The sequence below is a fragment of the Plectropomus leopardus genome, chromosome 23 (assembly GCF_026936395.1).
Source record: "Plectropomus leopardus strain MGB_pleo_1.0 chromosome 23, ASM2693639v1, whole genome shotgun sequence".
In the NCBI taxonomy this organism is placed as follows: domain Eukaryota; kingdom Metazoa; phylum Chordata; class Actinopteri; order Perciformes; family Serranidae; genus Plectropomus; species Plectropomus leopardus.
This window is the reverse complement of record NC_142198.1, coordinates 12,158,295-12,176,787: the sequence shown is the minus strand read 5'-3', so window position 1 is coordinate 12,176,787 and position 18,493 is coordinate 12,158,295. Positions and strand designations below refer to the sequence as shown.

At 37.7% G+C, this 18,493-nt stretch overlaps 1 protein-coding gene across 1 annotated transcript in view; it reads right to left on the bottom strand.

The window, feature by feature from the left end:
* Positions 1-17,981, bottom strand: part of LOC121961901 (phospholipid-transporting ATPase ABCA1) — a 222,396-nt gene extending 204,415 nt beyond the window's left edge. The window contains exons 1-3 of the mRNA XM_088073211.1: positions 17,604-17,981; positions 14,769-14,924; positions 1,789-1,872 (exon numbers count right to left, since the gene is read on the bottom strand). The gene's annotated coding sequence lies outside the window, so the exon portion shown is untranslated. The remainder of the gene's footprint in view (positions 1-1,788; positions 1,873-14,768; positions 14,925-17,603) is intronic.
* Positions 17,982-18,493: the final 512 nt, after the last annotated feature.

Sequence of the window (18,493 nt, the reverse complement as noted above, 5' to 3'; positions counted from 1 at the left end):
CAAGTCAATTTCCTTCTCTTCAGATTAAGTCTAGCTGTCAAGATGCTCCTCAAACAATGATCTACATGCCTGCACTATGGGAGGGCACGCACACGCAAGCAGGTGCTCCTCCTTTTCCTTTTAACAAGCTTCATTCAACCTGTGGATCATATCTGTGAATATTTTAGCACATTCGAGTAAGCAAGTTGTAAGTGCCTTGACTGACAATAAAGCGGACGAAGGGAGAGTCACAGAAAGAGGAGAACTTGTTTAAGTTGAAATGCGAAGTTGCCCACAACTGTATTTCCTGTCATCAGTATTCTGGGTCACTCGGAGATACTCATTTATTTATTTTATTCTGTCTCTCACTTCCTATTCACAAGGTCTGGGGCTTTTCATATCACTCTGTGTGATGGAATGTACCCATTGTTCCCCCCTGGAGATTAAAATCCATGAAATGTCAATTTGAAATAAACTGTGAAAAAAGTGAGTCAAAATCCAACCCAAGCACTAGGGAGGAAAGGCAAAGGCGAGTGAGACGGAGGGGAGGGGACAGAGAGAATCTGTGGAGGGATGAGGAAAATCGAGAGTGGAGGGGGGTTCCAACATGTCTTCTGATGTGTCTTGGGCATGGGAATAAGTAGAGAGTGTTAAAGTGCCATAAAAGCGTCTAAAAAATTTGGTCTGAGCCGCCAAGCAAATCCTTTTTATTCCCCGAGCAAAACAGCCATCTTGGAAGGAAAGTGTTTCATTCCTGCACATTTTCTGCTACGGGCGATTGGACGAACCAGCAGCCAATACATTGTAAAGTGCCACAGGAAGCTTGGGTGAGGAAGGTTAATGAACCCACCTTTTCCATCATCCCAGTGGGCGTTTTTATGGGAGAAAAAATTAATTACTTGTGACAAATACATTGGTGCTTGGACTGCCATGTCTGCCAGGCGGCCTGTGAACAAAAACATTTTTCCAATGCTGTTATATTAGCCATGGACCTGCCTAATCAGTGCTGTATGCAAAAACTCATGTCAACACACTCAAAAGACACATAACCCAAGCTTCATCCCTAGACTCGCTGACAAAACAAGACAGCCTATGAAAAATGCAAAGTTCACAAGCTCTGGCACTGATGGTATGCTGTTTCCAGAATAAAACGCTCTCTGCCATTATGCCTCGACTCTCTGGAGGGAACAGCTATGTGAAATGACAGACATTCGTCCTTTTGAGCTTACAGCTCAACCGTCTTCCGTCCCTGGCATCCTTACATGGGAAGAACCACATTTCTTGAGGATTTTTTTTTTTTTTAAGCAGTGCAGCAATATGCTCGAAAATGGTCCTCAACTCTCCCACAAGCATCACCATGATTAAAATGACATGTTTTAGTATCCCCCCTTAGCAGCATATTGACCCCATTAATCATGCTGCTAAACGCCGTTTCCTTTTCCGGATTGGTCAGTTTGATGAACTGTTTATTGGCTTCATGTGTAAGAGAGTGCCGGGGTATGAACCAAAATTACAAAGCTAATAAAGAATATGGAGTTTTAATAATTAAAAGCATGCTGGCTTATGATTACATTCACTGTACCGAGCAGACACCACAAAGACATGATATTGCATATAAATGGCGCATTAGCTGTATGACTAAATAAATATAAAACAAATTGCTTAAAGATCACCTGACACCCAAGGAAACAGCTATAAACTGTGTGGAGTGCTGCCTACAAAATAAGGTAAACCATCTCCCTCTCTGATAATCATCCCACTGACTATCAACACACGTGTCTGTCGGTATATGCACATGGCCCGGCTCACCTTAAATCCTTTGAGCTGGCCAAAGAGAAGTGTCCCCAAAGGAGAGCGGTAATCCCCACACGTGATTCATACCTTTGCATAATCCTGGGAGAGAAAAACAGGAAGAGGGGGAGAGATATCAGCCAAGAAAGACAGGTACCAAAAGGTGAAGAATTTAATGTGGATGTCAAATCAAAATAAAACAGAGGAGGTAATTCAACAAGGCTTTAGACACTACTGTCATTGAAAGCGCTGAAGTATAGCCACAGCAAGACAATTAAATAGCTATCCATTTCCTCTAATGGCCGCATTTGGTGGAGGAATGACAAATTAGAATCCAATGAAGTTGTACTTATTATAGCTGGATGCTTGCCTTTAATGTCTGCGTGGTGCCACCGTGAACTCACAGACAAATTACCCAGAACACCACAGCGATGAATTATTTATTATGTGATACTGGATGACGGACACCTTCAGTTGAAACTTGCCCAAGAAAAAGAGTAAAACTTTGAAAATGTTCACTGACTAAAAGCTTCAATTCTTGTGTTTTGTTTGTAAAACAAAGCCATTCTGGCATGAGTATCCAACATATACAGATACAGTTTGAGCACAGAAACCATTTGTTTATAGCTGTAGACGCATCTGACCGCACAGTAATAGAGGAAAACTGCCATCAGTGAAAACATCAGTATTTTCAAAAGATGGTAACTGAAAGGAGGTTTCCAGCATTATTTCATTTCTAGCATCACTGCAGCTTCCACACTTGAGCATAAAGCCAAAGGATATTGTTTTTAAAATTATTACTATATGATGTTGCACAATATACTGTAAAGGTATTTGGCATTAGAGTTTATGTCTGTATAGAAAGGAAGTGCCATATTTGATCTGCTCCAAATATGGTGCTAAGAAGACAGTTGAGAGGTGGATGATTAATCGGTTAGGCCTATTTAACCATCCTCCGTCATTTCCATGGAGACATACATCACATCCCTTGAAGAGGGAAGGTTTGTTCTTTCTGGTATACATGATTTTTTTGGTTGGATTGCAATAGTAGGGGCAGTCCTATAGACACTAAAAACCATGATTGTATGACTGACTTACTGACTGACACCATGTTACACTATTGGTCGGCTGAATGCCATCTCTTTCTGATCCAAACTATTGGTATTATTATGGCCTTTAAAAACTGGTCGACCTCCAGACAGCATTTAACTGAAAATAAACAAACATTGCATTTTTTTCTTCCTAAACTCTAAAAGGCATCCATCTGCCAGCAGAGATGTCAAAGGACTAAATAAGCCTTTAATGTCATTGCCAGCGCATCAAACAATCAAAAAATGCATTTGAATGTACAATTTAATCAATCCACTTTCAGTCTAGGTGGCCTGTTGGGAACAGCACTTAATTGACAGTATTTGCGCAGGAATACTAAATAAGCAGTGGCATAGATTGCCTTTAAAGCTCTCTTAGTGGGACATGCATAATTATGGAAACACAGACACAGATGCTCTGGGTGATATGATGGCATCAGAAGGCTCACTTAATTTAATGCAGGCACATCATTTGTCCTATGGGAGCTTTATCCTAATACAGGAGCTTATTGCAGATTTAGTTAGATACTAATTTCCGTCATCACTCACATAAAGGAGTCTGCCAGAACTGCTACTGTATAAAATGTATAGGACATTTACAAAGGATCTGCTTTTTTATTTAATGTGTTCCCAAAAGGATAGAGGACATAACCCACCTGATTGACTTACGCACTTATTCTATATATAAACATTTCTTTCCTATATTAATATTTTTCATAGAAAAATGTTTATGTACTTTGTCAGTAAATAAGAATTTACCAACCCACACTCTGACATACAGTTAGAACATGGTAGAATATGGTTACAATGTATCATTTTTCTAAATTATAAAGTCTAATATTTTAGATAGAGCTACAGACACACAGCTGTATTTTCCTCTAAGGTATAATAATACCTGGAAAAGACTGAAGTCGACTTTCTTTATCCAGTAGGCCATTTGTTGTCTTAAATTGCTCCCAAGACAAGGGCATTTGGCTCACTCATGTATGATCTACTTGAAACGGTGTATTGTCAAAGGCTTGAGAAACTTGTCTTGGTTAGCTTCTCCAGGGGAAGAGAATACCACCACTGTCTATGATATCTGATATAAATGAATAGCTGCAGTTCTGAATGGAAATAGGTCTTGCTCAGCTTCGGGGTCATTACTTTAAGTTAGATGGAAGAAAGAGGATTTTGACTTAAACTCATATCTCAATGAGACAATGTAAGTGCAGGGCAGTAACATGGGAATGACAGCATGTTGGAGCATGGATAACATGTTGAAGAAGCACCATATGTAACACTGACTGATTTAAAACACAGCTCTATGTTTTGATGACAGAGTCAACCAGCAGGTTATTAGACAAAAAAAAAAAAAAAAGAGGTCATCCTTCCAACTGGACTAAAGATAATACAAACAGGATGTCCGGCAGCAAAAAATAAAACAAACAAAAAAAGATGTGGCAGAAATTGAAGACTGACACATTTTGTTGTTCTTTTGTGTTTCACAACATACCTAGGGACTACACTAAAATATCTACTCTAAGGAACAAAGAAATCTGTCAACACGGGACAGACAAGACTCCCAAAAGTCCACTTGCCAATATCAAACTATTGAGGACCCATCAAAAGGAGAGATGAAAAGGAAAAGGAAGCCCCAAGAACCATTAAGAGGAGGACATCAAATTCAAAATGCCTGATAAGCAGCCCTATTATCAATATACTTTAGCAAATATGGACTGACTTGTGTTGCAACCTGCTGTTTATTTGAATCAGCTATTCCAAACCTTTAAAAGTGGCTTGATCTTTCGATTCCAATGTGTGAAAATACAAACATGGAGTGTAAAGCGTCACTGCCAGTGTACATGCTCGGCCTTGAACATACTTTATTGGCACTGTCAAACAGGATTGGTGTGACTTGACAAGCTCACAAACCACCAAAACAGGGATGATGTGAGTGTGAGCCTTGGAGCTGACGAAAAAGGGAGTTTGTTCAATGCAATGGCCTGAATGGCTGAGAGAAAATATGGTGCACTGGGTAATAAAATTACCCCTAAAGCAACAAAAGAAAAAAGTTTTTACAAGCTCCAACTATGTATTGGGTGTTTTTGGACCTGTACTTGAGGATCATTGCATTATATTGCACATATTTTTGCAATATTTTCTTTGAAACTGCAACTCGATACCTATGTTTTTAGCTTAACCATGACCCCTTCACACATTGCAATATCCATTCAAATCTACAGGAGAGCATTATATGATTTTCTCTGGAAAGAAGCAAAGAACTACAGTTTTGACCAACAGTTTCTAACCAACAATGAAAAGATGCTTTTAAAATTTTATTAATGTTGTGATATGTATGTTATGTTATTCCCTAATTCGAGGAGTTACACAGTGTTGCATACATTCAGGCACAATAGGGCTGTAACTGATTCAGGATTATGCCAGTCGAGTTGGATTTGGGTGTTCAATATGAATATTCAATGGTTCGATTTTTTCAAACAATGTTTGAAGTCTGAACAGGCTCTGCTGCATCCACGTCACATGGGCTAGTAAAAGAGCTAACAGCACTATCAGCCAAACAGCATTTTTTGCAGACACTAGGTATCAACAAAACCCAGAGACTGTATTGTATTAACTTGCTGTGAGCTGTAAAGTCACCAATTCTTCACTTTATAGTGAGGTCTCTCTGCAGCTGCAAAATGCGGCATGAAAGTCAAGAGCATTCACTCTGCAGCAAAATGTAGGGACCAAACGTCCCCACAAATACACTGCTCAGAAGAACAAAAAAACAATTGCTTGACTTGAGGCAATCTCAGTCAAATGGGGCGTCTCCAACTGATGATTTGAGCTTTCTACTTTCATGGTCAGTCCTAAGGCCCATCTATGAGTGTTATGTCACTCATGTTTTGGTTGTGCTCAGAACCCAACCAACACACAATCACTGTCGTCAAGTGCATAAAAGACAGAATATTGTTGTCATTGTCATTGTCAAGTCAATTTTGTTTATACAGCCCAGTGTGACAAATGACAATTTGCTTCGGGGGCTTTACAATCTATACAGACCCCTGTACAGAGTTTAAGTGTAGAGATGTGCTTCAGGTCACTGTTAACGCACATATAGAACAACTAAACCAAAACCAGAAGTATAACCTATGTAAATCTTATTACAAATAAATTAATAATAACACAAACATATCTATTCAGACAAACACGCATTTAAAAAAGCATCTGAAGCCCTTCCTGAACAGACATGCCGTTAATACAAAAAAATGTATCACTGCAATCACACAGGATCTTAATGTAATATTAAAATAATATAACAGCATTAAACATTTTCAGGTTCATAGCTGTTTTTTGGGGGTTTCCACGAGATAATATTTCCATGTTTTATTGTTTAGCATCTGTGCTGGAACACCTGTACTCACACACCGTCTCAAATACTGTGTTTTAGTGCTTCCACATCTGCGCTTTTGGCATCGCCATCGCAGCAGGGCAATGACTATAACATGGTAATATATTACATATAAAATCACCAACAGAAGTATCTAAGAAAAACCATCTTCCCAACCAGCAGGAACACAAAGCCGAATTCAGGGAGAAATTAACAAAATCGAAAAGCAACATTTAAGGTTTCTTTGACATTATGTTGCTACATTTAGCAGCGTATGTAATGTAAACACTTGCAGTAATGTGCCTGGAACAGGTGACCAAATCCGTCATGAGCTGACGTCAGCTTATCACTAAAGTGCAAAAACAATGAGAAACAGTACATTCAGAATTGTATGAAGCCTGAGATTTTTGCTTTTCCTTCAATATGAACATCTGACATTGAACAATGATATTAAAGTCCCCTTTAATGAACAGAGAATGTATCTGTCATGCCTCATATTTATAGATTTTCAGTGTCTCTTCTGTGTAGTTCATTTTAATCTCATCTTCTTAATCACGTGTTAATCAAATCAGCACTGACATCAGTGTGCTCTGACTTTTTGGCATGTATATATCTCATACAAAGCAGTAAACAACTGCAGCTCACAACATTTAATCACTGCTCTAACACCTTACTAGTCACAAAAACACATAGCTTTCCTTCAAAATACAGTATTTCATACAAAATAACTACCATTAAGTCTGACATTTGCACGAGCAGACCCTCAGCATAAAAATCAACTACATTACAAAATGGCTTTTTCCTCCCCCTCCATCTGTGTGACAGTTCAATTTCCTGTGCAAAGCTTTAATTTGGAGCATCCTCTCTATACTGTATCTGGAATTTAGATCTTACAAGGTCATCCAGGCATACAAAAGAAAGGGCTGCCGTGCAGATATTCATCTGCAATGTGATTTCTTATTTTACTCTTGTGCCACTGTAAACCTTGAAGAGAACCACGCTTATTTGCAGGGGTTCACGGTTATCTGTATTCTCGTAAAAGAGCCAGAGGGCATTTAGTTTGGGCAGCTGCTGGTCAGAGGCGGCAGCTTGATCACACTAAAGATTCATCAAAAAACTAAAAAGCCAAGAACCCTCATTCTTAAATGCTGTCACTCCTACTTGCCCATTTATTATCCATAGAGGTAATGGCAGAGGTAGGCACTGAAAACTACCTGTTTTGCAACGCTTATCAAATGAAAAACTATTTCTACAACAGTAATGAGAAGCAAAAGAATGAAGGTCGAATGTTGCACAAAAGCAACACATCTAACATAACTTGGTCGTGTTGCATCAACCTAAGAAGCTGGAAAACACACAGCTTTGCATCACACATGCGCACGCGCACACACACACAGAAAAAGAACTAGTGTTTTATTGATTGAGGAATGTGCTTTAAGTAATTGCCTAAGGTCAATCTAGCCAGATAAACTGTTTTCTTGCTTCATTAAAGGAAACCACAACTTCTCCCTCAGTCATTAAATGTGAGTTATTGACTCCTAGTCCCATGACATTTTGATACAAAAGAAAAGTCCCACTGATTTTAGATAAACTGATTGTGTTTGCTGCCCTTTGTCTTGTAAAAAATGTCTTTATCGGACTTACTCCCATTTGGTTTGGCCACCGAGCAAAGAGGATGAATGGTTATGACTCACAGCTCACAGCTATCCTTTGAACTTGTGATGAGGAGCAACTGCACAGGTATTTGTTTATTTCTGCATGTGAGTGAAAAATCATTTTTCTTTGATTACTCCAAACTAAACTACCATGTCATTCAAATTTGTAAAAATGTATAAATTCCCACCTATAATGCCATATCATCTGCATTAAAGTCAACATGTTATTTCCATGAATTAAATGTTAATCAATATGGAGGCCTGACACTTGCTGGACTTTGTTTGATCACGGTTTTTGTCAGGGACATTAGTGTTACAGAGAATTGCAGTAAAGAGAAGAATCATTTTATTAAAAAAAGGTGCATCACCTATAAACCATAACGCAATTTTATAAACAATAAACACAGGCATGGTGTTCACTGCTGTGATGGACTACCAAACTCAAGCAAGTTTCATGTCTCAAGTTGATTTTCATGGGTTATAGAAATGAATGGAAATCAATGGTAGCCCTGAAGGTAAGAGAAACACATTCAATAATTCAAACCACTATAATATGCCATGGGAAAAGGCAAGCAATAATATAAAGCATATGTCATTTGAGTTAAATGGTTTAATACATACCAGAAAGTGGCAATTGTGGGGACGGGGTGGTGCAGACGTACCAAAAACACAATAACAGAGGTAATGGTGGGAAAATATCAATTCATTTACACATTGTCTACATAAATAAAACATTCAGCAGCACATTGGCCATATACTGCAGTGTGTGCATGACATAATTCATGACACACCACTGAGCTCTTGGTTCTATCTAGCCCATTGTATGCATCGTCAGCCCTCAGATGAAGAGCATAACCTGAAAATATAGCAGTACCAAAATGAATAGCACCTCTAATATTATCAGCTCATCTGTGTGGACTCTTGATTTGGATTCACTGCATTATAAATATGTTCGTACATAGACTAGTTTGTCTATGAAAAAAAAGTTTGCAGGGAATGGTCAAAGTCTCTTCGATGCATCCGCTCACAGACTCTGTGACTTGATTAAAAATAAGGCTTAAAAAGTGTGTCCCTTTGTATCAGAATATGGGGCGTTGTCCTATATTTAACTGGCATCTTGTCTGCAAAAGCTTTTTTTGTTTGTTTGTTTGTTTTTTTACTGAAGCCTCAGCAATAAAGCTAAACTGTGGTTTAATTATATCCTTTTAATTAATTCTTTCTTAAGGAAAGACAGAAAATATTGCGATTACATACTGTTGAATTGTTTAAACTTTTATTTGCTGTGGTGATACGTGGGACTGTAAAGTAATCACAATGTGTTACAGTCAAGGTTCAACTTTTAAACAAAAATGTATCTCAAAATACTTAATTTTTGGCAAATACTTTTGGGAAGTCATTAAAAAATGTAATTCAGATGTTTTGTGACTGAGGCACCAAAAGTTGCAGCCACTATTACCAATTATAAATACCAATTAGGAATGTAATTATAATCATTAGGCATGTAATTATACTTTAAGAAGATGCTGTGCTACTAGGTTCACCGTGCACTGTATAATCCATTCTCATGAGATTCCCCTTTGCATCACTATTGTGTCCACTAATTCTTTGAATCCTCTGTTCAACTTAAACTGAAATAGCTACAGCATACACAAATATCACTGTTATCACTTGCAGAAAACTCACAATGCAGCTAATGCTAGTTGAACTAAACTATTTTAATGTAAACAGATTCAGCTCCTACAGCAGCAAAGTAGGTCTGAATCTTAAAAGCTAAAAGTATTGTGTCAGCGGCAAAGCTAAAAGCATACAACAGCAGCTCTGAAAATACACAAGGAGCAGGAAATTATGGTAACTGTCACACAAAAAAGGAGGGGAGTTAAGATTACTACAAAACCTCACCCCTCACTGAAATATTTGGACCTAAATCTGCCAGAGATCATCTAAGCTCTGTTGGCTTACATTAGAAGCTACACAGCTTGTCAGCATCTAAGTCAAATACAGAGCTAAAGATTCATTACTGACCCTGAAATCATCATAATGTTAGCCCAGAAATGCCAGTGCTACTATTTTAAGTCATAATCAAAACCAGTATTAATTTTTTTCATTTCAAAGTGGCTCTACTACCTTCACAGCAAATATTAATGACTGTATAAAAATAGGTAGTCACCGTGATGTCACCCATTGATTTGTAGACTCCTGTATTGAAGCCTCCAGTCTGGCTCTCTAGCCATCTCTATCTTAGATATTTGGAGTCATAAGTGACCAAATTTCGATGAGAAGGTGGAGTTGTGTTTGAGTCAGGAGTGGATCTGACTCATACACTTGCAGACAGCTTGTCACTCAAAATGGCCACGCCCTTAATTATGCATAACTTCAAGCCTTAATGAAATGTAATAGTGAGTTAAATGAAAATACTCCCCAAAGAGACCAAAATTGTTTTTTTGTACCAGGCTGTAAACATGTTTATTTCTGCTGTAGTAAATCTCCATAGACACCCAAGTGAAAATGCCCAACTTGATAGCAGAAATAAACATGTTTATAGCCTGGTACAAAAAATGTTTTTGGTCTCTAGTTAATTTCCTTATTCATGACAACTGTATAGGGCTGAATTTTTACATAACTAATTAACTATAACTAATTTAAAGTAATTTAAATACAGTCACCTCGGGCCACTTCTGGCCAGAACTGCAAGATGGCAACAGCAAAAACACCAAGCTTGAGGCATCAAAACAGGAGTCCAAATGATGGGTGACATCACAATGACAATGTTATTTTTTTTTTTTACAGTTTATGCATGGGGTCAATATAAGGTCTGGCAAACTAAAAATGTACTTTTCGTACTTGTATTTTCTGACTTGACATAGTTCATCTACATATTTGTACACTCAACTAAAATTTACACTAAACAAACCTGCCAGGAATTTACATCTGACTCCCCATGTTGTTTCAGAGAGCCATTGATTGAAATTAAGCCAATTAAGAATGTACAAGGAGAGCCAGACAATTAGTGATTTGGATGCTTTGTTCAAAGCCTGAAATCAAACTACTTAATCATTGCACAAATCCTTAGACTCTCAGAAACACTCTTCTAATGTGAAGCATGCAATTGCAGATTTAGACGAAAATGTCTACTCCTGTGGCAGCAGTCAAAATCGAGCCTGTTCGCACTGTGTAATAAAACGTTCTTTGAGTTCAATGCAATTATGCCCTGGATATGAGAATTTAATACCACTCATATCAAAAATAATATTCCCACATGGATTCAAATGTCAACTGGCTTGACAACAGCTTATTCAAGGTTTCTGTTTCGGGACATTTTTATGAAACTTGAACCTCTAGCTTCCAGAGAGCATCTCTGCCTCTCCAACAAACCCAGACTCCGGCTGCTCAGCAACCCAATTAGAAAACATGGCACATTACAGCTTCATCATTTATGTCTAACTGTGTACCACTACATGCTAGCATCCATGAAATAATCCAATGTCGGTATTAGCATCCAGCCATATCTGGCCCCTGTGATGAAAGCAGATGTGTACACATTAGTGAGAGCATCCCTTTAGGAGATCTCATTAAATTGCTGGATCACAGCAGTGTCCAATCAACAGTATCCACAGCGGATCCAGAGGTATATTTTTTTTATATCTTGGGGGCTCTATATATGAAGCTTATTTTTGGATTCACGCTCTGAATGTTCCCATGCCTGTTGAAACCCAGACCTATCCCAACAGACAGCCTTATCTTGGGTCTCAATAGCATATTTTGAAGCAACACTGATTATAATCGAGCAAGGTCAAGAGATTAATGGATCAGTGAGCTCATTAGAACCACACATGGTGATCTTGTAAACTGACATCAAGAAACAGTGTACTTTCTTCTTTCACTTTTAACCCGATCAAAAAGGAAAATATCTGCAGTTTGGACATAGGGGGAAAAAAGACACAGCTTGTATGGTTGAAGGTTTTAAGATGCTGGTGGTGCATCTGGGACCGGCACACCAACCCTGCCGTGACACTATCGCCAGAGTCAATCTACAATATGCTGATTCTATCATAATAAAGAAAATTGGCTCAATCCCCGAGGAGAGGGGCCCTAATAGAAAATAATTCTGCCCTTGAAACACTCTGGGCCTGGCTTTGATTAGATGATGCTATCTTTGTTTAGACTTGAGCATCTGGGGCAGGACCATGTGTTCATATATTTAATTAAAATACCATTGCCTGCCCTGACAAAGGGTACTTATCTCATCAAAGTGTTCACCCTGGATTTTTTCTCTTAATTCAAAAGATTATCTTTGTTGATTGGCCATAGAGGTGGGATGGATGGGGGCAATGGTTTGGAATCTATTGGCCTGTCAAAGTACTGGCTCGTCTGCTGTCCACCTTGACTGCGAGCCAGGCATCATCACTGCAGGCCATCTGGCTCAGAGACAGAACTATTTTACCTTTATCACCGCATTTTTATCATTTATCTAGAGGTGTGCGAGAGCATAATTACAGTGTCATTATGGTTGTCACAACCTTGCGACAACAAAATTTGTATCACTGACCCACCAAAAATGACCTCTGTATGCCTCTACAACAAGCCTCTGTTACTCCTGATACACTTTAAGAGTACAACACATACGGGCTTAAAATATAGTACAGTAACATTTATTTCAAGTACCATAATTGTTTTATTTTTCATATTAATCTGCACAGTATTATTTCTCAATTAATCTGTAAAAAGTAAGAAAATAGCAGGTAATGCCTGTTATAATTTCCCAAAAACCAAAGAGATATAGGAGTCAGGGAATGGTTATGAAGGCCTTGTTTAGCAGTTATTTCTCACATGAGGTATTAGTGCCTTACGGCAGACACAGCCACATTTTTAAGGAAAAAAAAACAATTTGTGGTAAGACAGCATTGTCCAAAACTAACTTTTTGATTAATCAACAAAGGAGACTGGTAGATAATGAAAATCCACCAGACAAGCATACTTTCTACAAGCCAAAATAATGGTAATAAGCAGAAGACCGGCAGCTAATAACAGTTACTTTTATTTCGAACATACATTTTTTTTTACCAGACAAAATGTATGCATATTGAGTTTGACCTCAGTTTTGAATCATTTAAAAATGATGTAAAAGAACAACTGAATATAATCAGTTACTTGGGGAGTTATTAAATGAGAACATAACGGGGTTTGCCGATAACTTGATTTGATCTTTAAATAGAATTTTTAAAATCTGCCTGTAAAGATGGATCGGATATTGTTAAGATTTAAAGTCCATTAAATAAAAATCCTCTTTGTATTTTTAAGGCCATTTCAATATAGATTACTGAGTTTAATACGTGCACTTGAATGCACCATAGCAGCCACCAAATGCTTTGCCATACAATGTAAATTTTAATTATTAATGTAGTTTTTAATGTTTACAAATTGCACTTGAATGCAACATGAAGTCCCTGTTGCTGTACCTTTGACAGACAAAAAACAGAGGCACGTGACCATAAATGACACCAAAATGCTGTAGACTCTTAGCAGTTTTTTTTTTTTTTTGTAACTATTTTGATCGAAACATTCACCAGGCAGTTAGGCGGACAGCCATCTGGGATTTACTCGCCAGACAGAAAATCTACCTGCATTTGACGTAGGCGGGTGATAATTTCATCAAAATTAAATCCCATTTTTCTGTGTCTATGCAGATATCTTTCCTGCAAGTCGTTTGTGCTAATGTTTCAGCTGTTAGCTGTAAAGGAAGCTACTTTGTGGTTATCAGTGTCTGTGTTGCATATGTACATAATATACATATGCGAGTGTTGAATAAAAAGCTTTCAACCTCTTAAGCTTTTGTCATAATCCTTATTTCATAAAGTTACATCTCACCTCTAGCTATGTTACAACTAACCCCGACAAAGGGGTGAATTGTGACATTTCAGCCCTTTTGTTTGAGACTAAACCATGCCTTTTCTGTCTGCGTGCCAGAGATAACAGCTACAGTGCATCATTTAATACAAGACACATGTAACCAGTTGCAATCACAATTTGACTTGACTGACTTAAAAGAGCTCCAAGATGCACACAGAAATGTCGAAAATGTTACAACCATCCCCAGTCTTCCTCTAATGTCTTGCTTATTCAACCATCAGTCAAAAAGCAGAGCAAAACATAAAATCCTAACATATGAAAGCTGGATGCAGGGAATCTTTGCTTGACACATCACTAAAATGAATAATCAATTATGAAAATAGTTGCAGCTTAAATTTCTATCAAGCAACCAATTGAGTAATCAACTAATGATTTGTGCTCTATATGTAAGCATGGTTTAAAATGACTGTATCATCAAATGTGTGTCCTGACTGTAGGGGTAACATCTGATCTGAAACAACACATAGACACACAAAATTTCCTCCTTGAGTAGATAATTAAATGAATCAAGAACATCACTTGAAAACCTCTTAAATGTTAACTGGGTTTTTACATGAAGTGGTTTTGAGAAAAAATGTTTTCTAAATTAAAGAGACGACATTTGCACAAAAAAAAGTCACTTGAATTCCCATGCAATTCATTCAAAATTTACTGAAATTCGGAACTTATCTCGTATGCTGGCTTAAAAAGTAACTAAATACATTGATTAAATGACCTGTCAAACTACATCCGATTGGATAAAATCAACAACAACGTAAACAACTCATCACCACAACCTCAGCATGTGATTAAATTCACTCTGGTAAGCAGTAATGCAGTGTATCTGTCCAGGGCTTTTATTGTGAATGGAAAAAGTGCAGCTAATGCACTGTTGTTGACAATGAGTGGTGCAATAAAGAGATTGCCATCTTGGTTCAAACTGCGGGGCCTCTGTATTAATATTTCATAACCTTCATTAGAATAATTGCAACCTACCTAGCAGCAGACGGTGGCAGGTGATAGTTTCGCGGATCAGCTGTTGTTCCATACAGTAAACAGCGCATTTAAACGAGGAGCACTCCTGATGGTCAGGTTCTGCCGCACCGTGTGTGTCGGGGATACAGACAGCAGAGAAGCAGCACAGCCAGGCCCCTAAAAGACAAGAGACTCTTACATGACTGTTTTGGTAGAAACATTTACGCACATTGTTAATGACATGAATTTTCTTGTCTGTTTGTCTGTTTTTTAATTACTGGCACCATGGGGTGAAGGATGGTTGTAAGGGTAGGCCTTTAGTGGGCAGAGCAAAGTGGGTACAGTTGTCTAATGAACTTTCATCTATCCATCTTTCTGAAAGTATGATACACCTGAAAAAACTAAAAAAGTGATTCAATTGTTTTAATAAAAACAGTGGGTATTTTTGCAACTGCAGTCCTTACAATAATTAAGGCCTGGCAAAGACAGGTATTATATCAACCCCATTAGTCCAAATACTGTAATGTAACACAGTAAAGCTTTTGATCACAACTTAAAAGTTGTGAGATCCAATCACACTAAATGACAGAAAATCACCATGCATCACCTTATCTGGTTTGTCAAGGTTAACATGCTGCAACATCTCAACTCATGTCTGGACTGACTGTAAACAAGACTGCAGCTGAATAAATTTATGAGCTTTCAGGCCGCTGAGACCGTACTAAGAAATAAGGAACATGTGAACTCAACATGCTGCAGTAGTCTTTCTGCTTATGTATACAGTAGCACACTCCATCCCGTGACCTGCAGTAAAGAACAAAAATTCCCTGGACAGCCATTACCATGTTCCAGGGTAGCATGCTCCTTCTCCTGTGGCCTTTGCACTGAAAATTATCCTCCAAATTAACTCACAGAGGATCCTAGTGAATGTCACGTAACCTGTTTGCCCGTGGCATGAGGGGCCTGTTTGCTTCTCCCCGGTGAGTAAGTGTTGTGATACTGTCAGGCATTAAAGAGGGACGAGGGCTTTTGCTGCTTATCCCTTCTGTCATAAAACAAGGCTGGGATGGGACATGATGAAGTACATTTACAAGGGAGCAAAGTGACAAGGGAGACCGGGAGTGAGTTTAAGATACGGAGCTCTGTATGAGGGGCACGCAGAAGAATTTGGATGACATTCATAAGATTGAAATACAAAACTACATGGATTAGGGAGAAAAAAACGCTCTTTGAAACAAACTTTTGAGTGACTAAAACAACAATGCAAACTCCTCTAAAACGTCACATCAAGTGGCATGCTAATAAGCAGTATTTGTCAACACCGGTTCATATTTTTAAAGCAATGATTCAATTTATCAAGTCCTTCATCGCCAGGACAATTAGAATAAAAAAAAATACATATAAAAAAAGTTGTATTCATTAGTATGATTATTAATAAATAAAGTTGTTTTTTTAAGCAAAACTGCCAAAAATGCTTCTCAAATGTTTCAAATTCTGTTTTTTTTTAATCTTCTATGACTGAACTGAATATATTTCGGTTCTGGGCTGCTGATTGGATAAAACAAGACCGTTACAGTTGTCAGCTTGGTTTCTGGGAAACTGTGATGGGCAATTTTCTTTTTTTTCTGACAAATTACAAACTCAAATGATCAATCAAAAATAATTGTGGCTGCAACCCTGATCATTTAAGAGGAGTGTAGGCTAATATTGCTGCCAGATTCAACTGTAACCACTGTGCCTCCTTTACACAGCAGTTTGTTTTCTTTATCTTCCCCTTAATTGTTGGAGCGTTTCCTGTGGTGTCAAAAAATAATAATTTTACAGTTGTTTTGATAGATGTGCCTGCTATTAGGTCACAGATGATTCTGCCTTATTTTTTTTTTAGTGTTTTTTGTGGTGGCAAAAAAAAAATAATTTTACAATTGATTTGACAGATGCACAGGCAATTTGGCCACAAATGATTCAGACCTTTTTTTTTAGATGTAATTCAGCCACCTCACGTTGTTGTTATTTCATGTTTTTCTAAACTAATATTTCATAGAACTGCACACCAGCTGCCAATACTTTAATGTCATTCAATGTACCCCATCTGCAGTATTCATAATTGTAATGAGGTTACTTCAGAATTCATTCGGGAGCAGCTGACATTTCCATGTTGACCCTGTTGTAAGTTGACCTTAACACAACCTTTGCATTACATATAATGGTGGGCCTCATCAGTGCTGAGGAGCAGTTAACTACACGGGATTACATTAGTAGCTTAAATTTTCAGTTGTGTTCTGGTAGTGCAACTAAATTCAAAATTGCATAGTGATTCAAAGAGTTAAATTACTCTTGCCATTTTTTGTGTAGTTTACTGATAAAAATACAAACAATTTGGGGAAATAAAAGAAAAGAAATTACTTTCTATTTTTGTATTTACATTGTTTGAACCCCCTTTGACCACAATTTGTCACAAGCATTGATTATTTCTATTTATTAACAAATGTTCAGAGAAGTTGTTGCATATTATTTATAAGATAGCTTGCTATACTCACCCTATATACTCACACACTTTATAACACCCCCACCTGGACTCTAGTTTCAAGAGTGCAGGTGTCTGAGTGACACTGTTTACTCACTCTCCTTGCACTTGTCCAAGTGTTTCCAAAAAGTGTAATAAACTCAACTAAGTGTCTTAAATTGAGTGTCATTTAGGCAGAATAAACAGTCTGGTTACAAATTTACATTAGACTCGACATCAATTCACAATTTATCAAACTCAACACCTTGAAACCTCTTCTCTAGTAATTGTCTTAAATGGTGAGTATTAATGCCACATTTTTAATTAACTGTCCAATGAAACATGAAACTCACCTTTGTGCGTCTTGTCCAGGCGTGGTTTCGACCGCAGCATGGCGTGTAAACCTTTATTGTCATTTTAAGTCACCAAAATGTTTAGTACTTTCCACTTTTGAGACCGGGGAAATGTTTTCTTTGGATAGTAGCTACCTTTTCTCAGCTAGCCGTTTTTAACGCCATTGTAATTCCGCGTTTCTGTCTGCGCGATTGCGACGCTGCTCGGGCTTAACGTCCCATTTAAGACGTCTCGAGGCGCTTTCTACTTCTGTTATTTCCTCCGCAGTTAAAATAGGTAAACTAACATAACATCGTGTTGGTTAAACTTAGTCTATCCGTCACTTTTACAGCTAACTAACTGGAGCAGAAAGTTCAGCAGGTGGAAACGTCAAAGCTCATTAGCCATGCGTGCGCTAAAAACAACCCAGAATGCACTTCGTCAAAGTCTCGCGTGGCCCACACCCTACCATAATCAATATCATTAAGCTATTGGAAATATTTAGTTCAATTGCAAAGTGAGGAAGCATCAGAGAAAAGATTTTATATAATATTAATAGCACTATTTTTTCTTTTTTTTTTCTTTATGATTATTGACTGAAATTACACGCATGATATCATTTTTTTTCTTTTTCCCCTCAAAGCGTTTTCAGCATTGTCTCTACATAATATTAGGCTTTAATCTAATTACATGGGAGTGAACCAAGTCCTCATTTTTGTGCTGCATATTTGACTAATAATGCATAGTCTAATAAAGGTTATATGTCGGCTCTAAGCACAAAAAAAAACCAGATTGACTGTTTTCAGTCGAGATTAATATAATACTATAGTTATATAATAATATAGTACTGTAGGCATAAAGGGAAGTTAAGATTTACATACTTGAAAATGTAGTTTTACCAAGTTTCTGT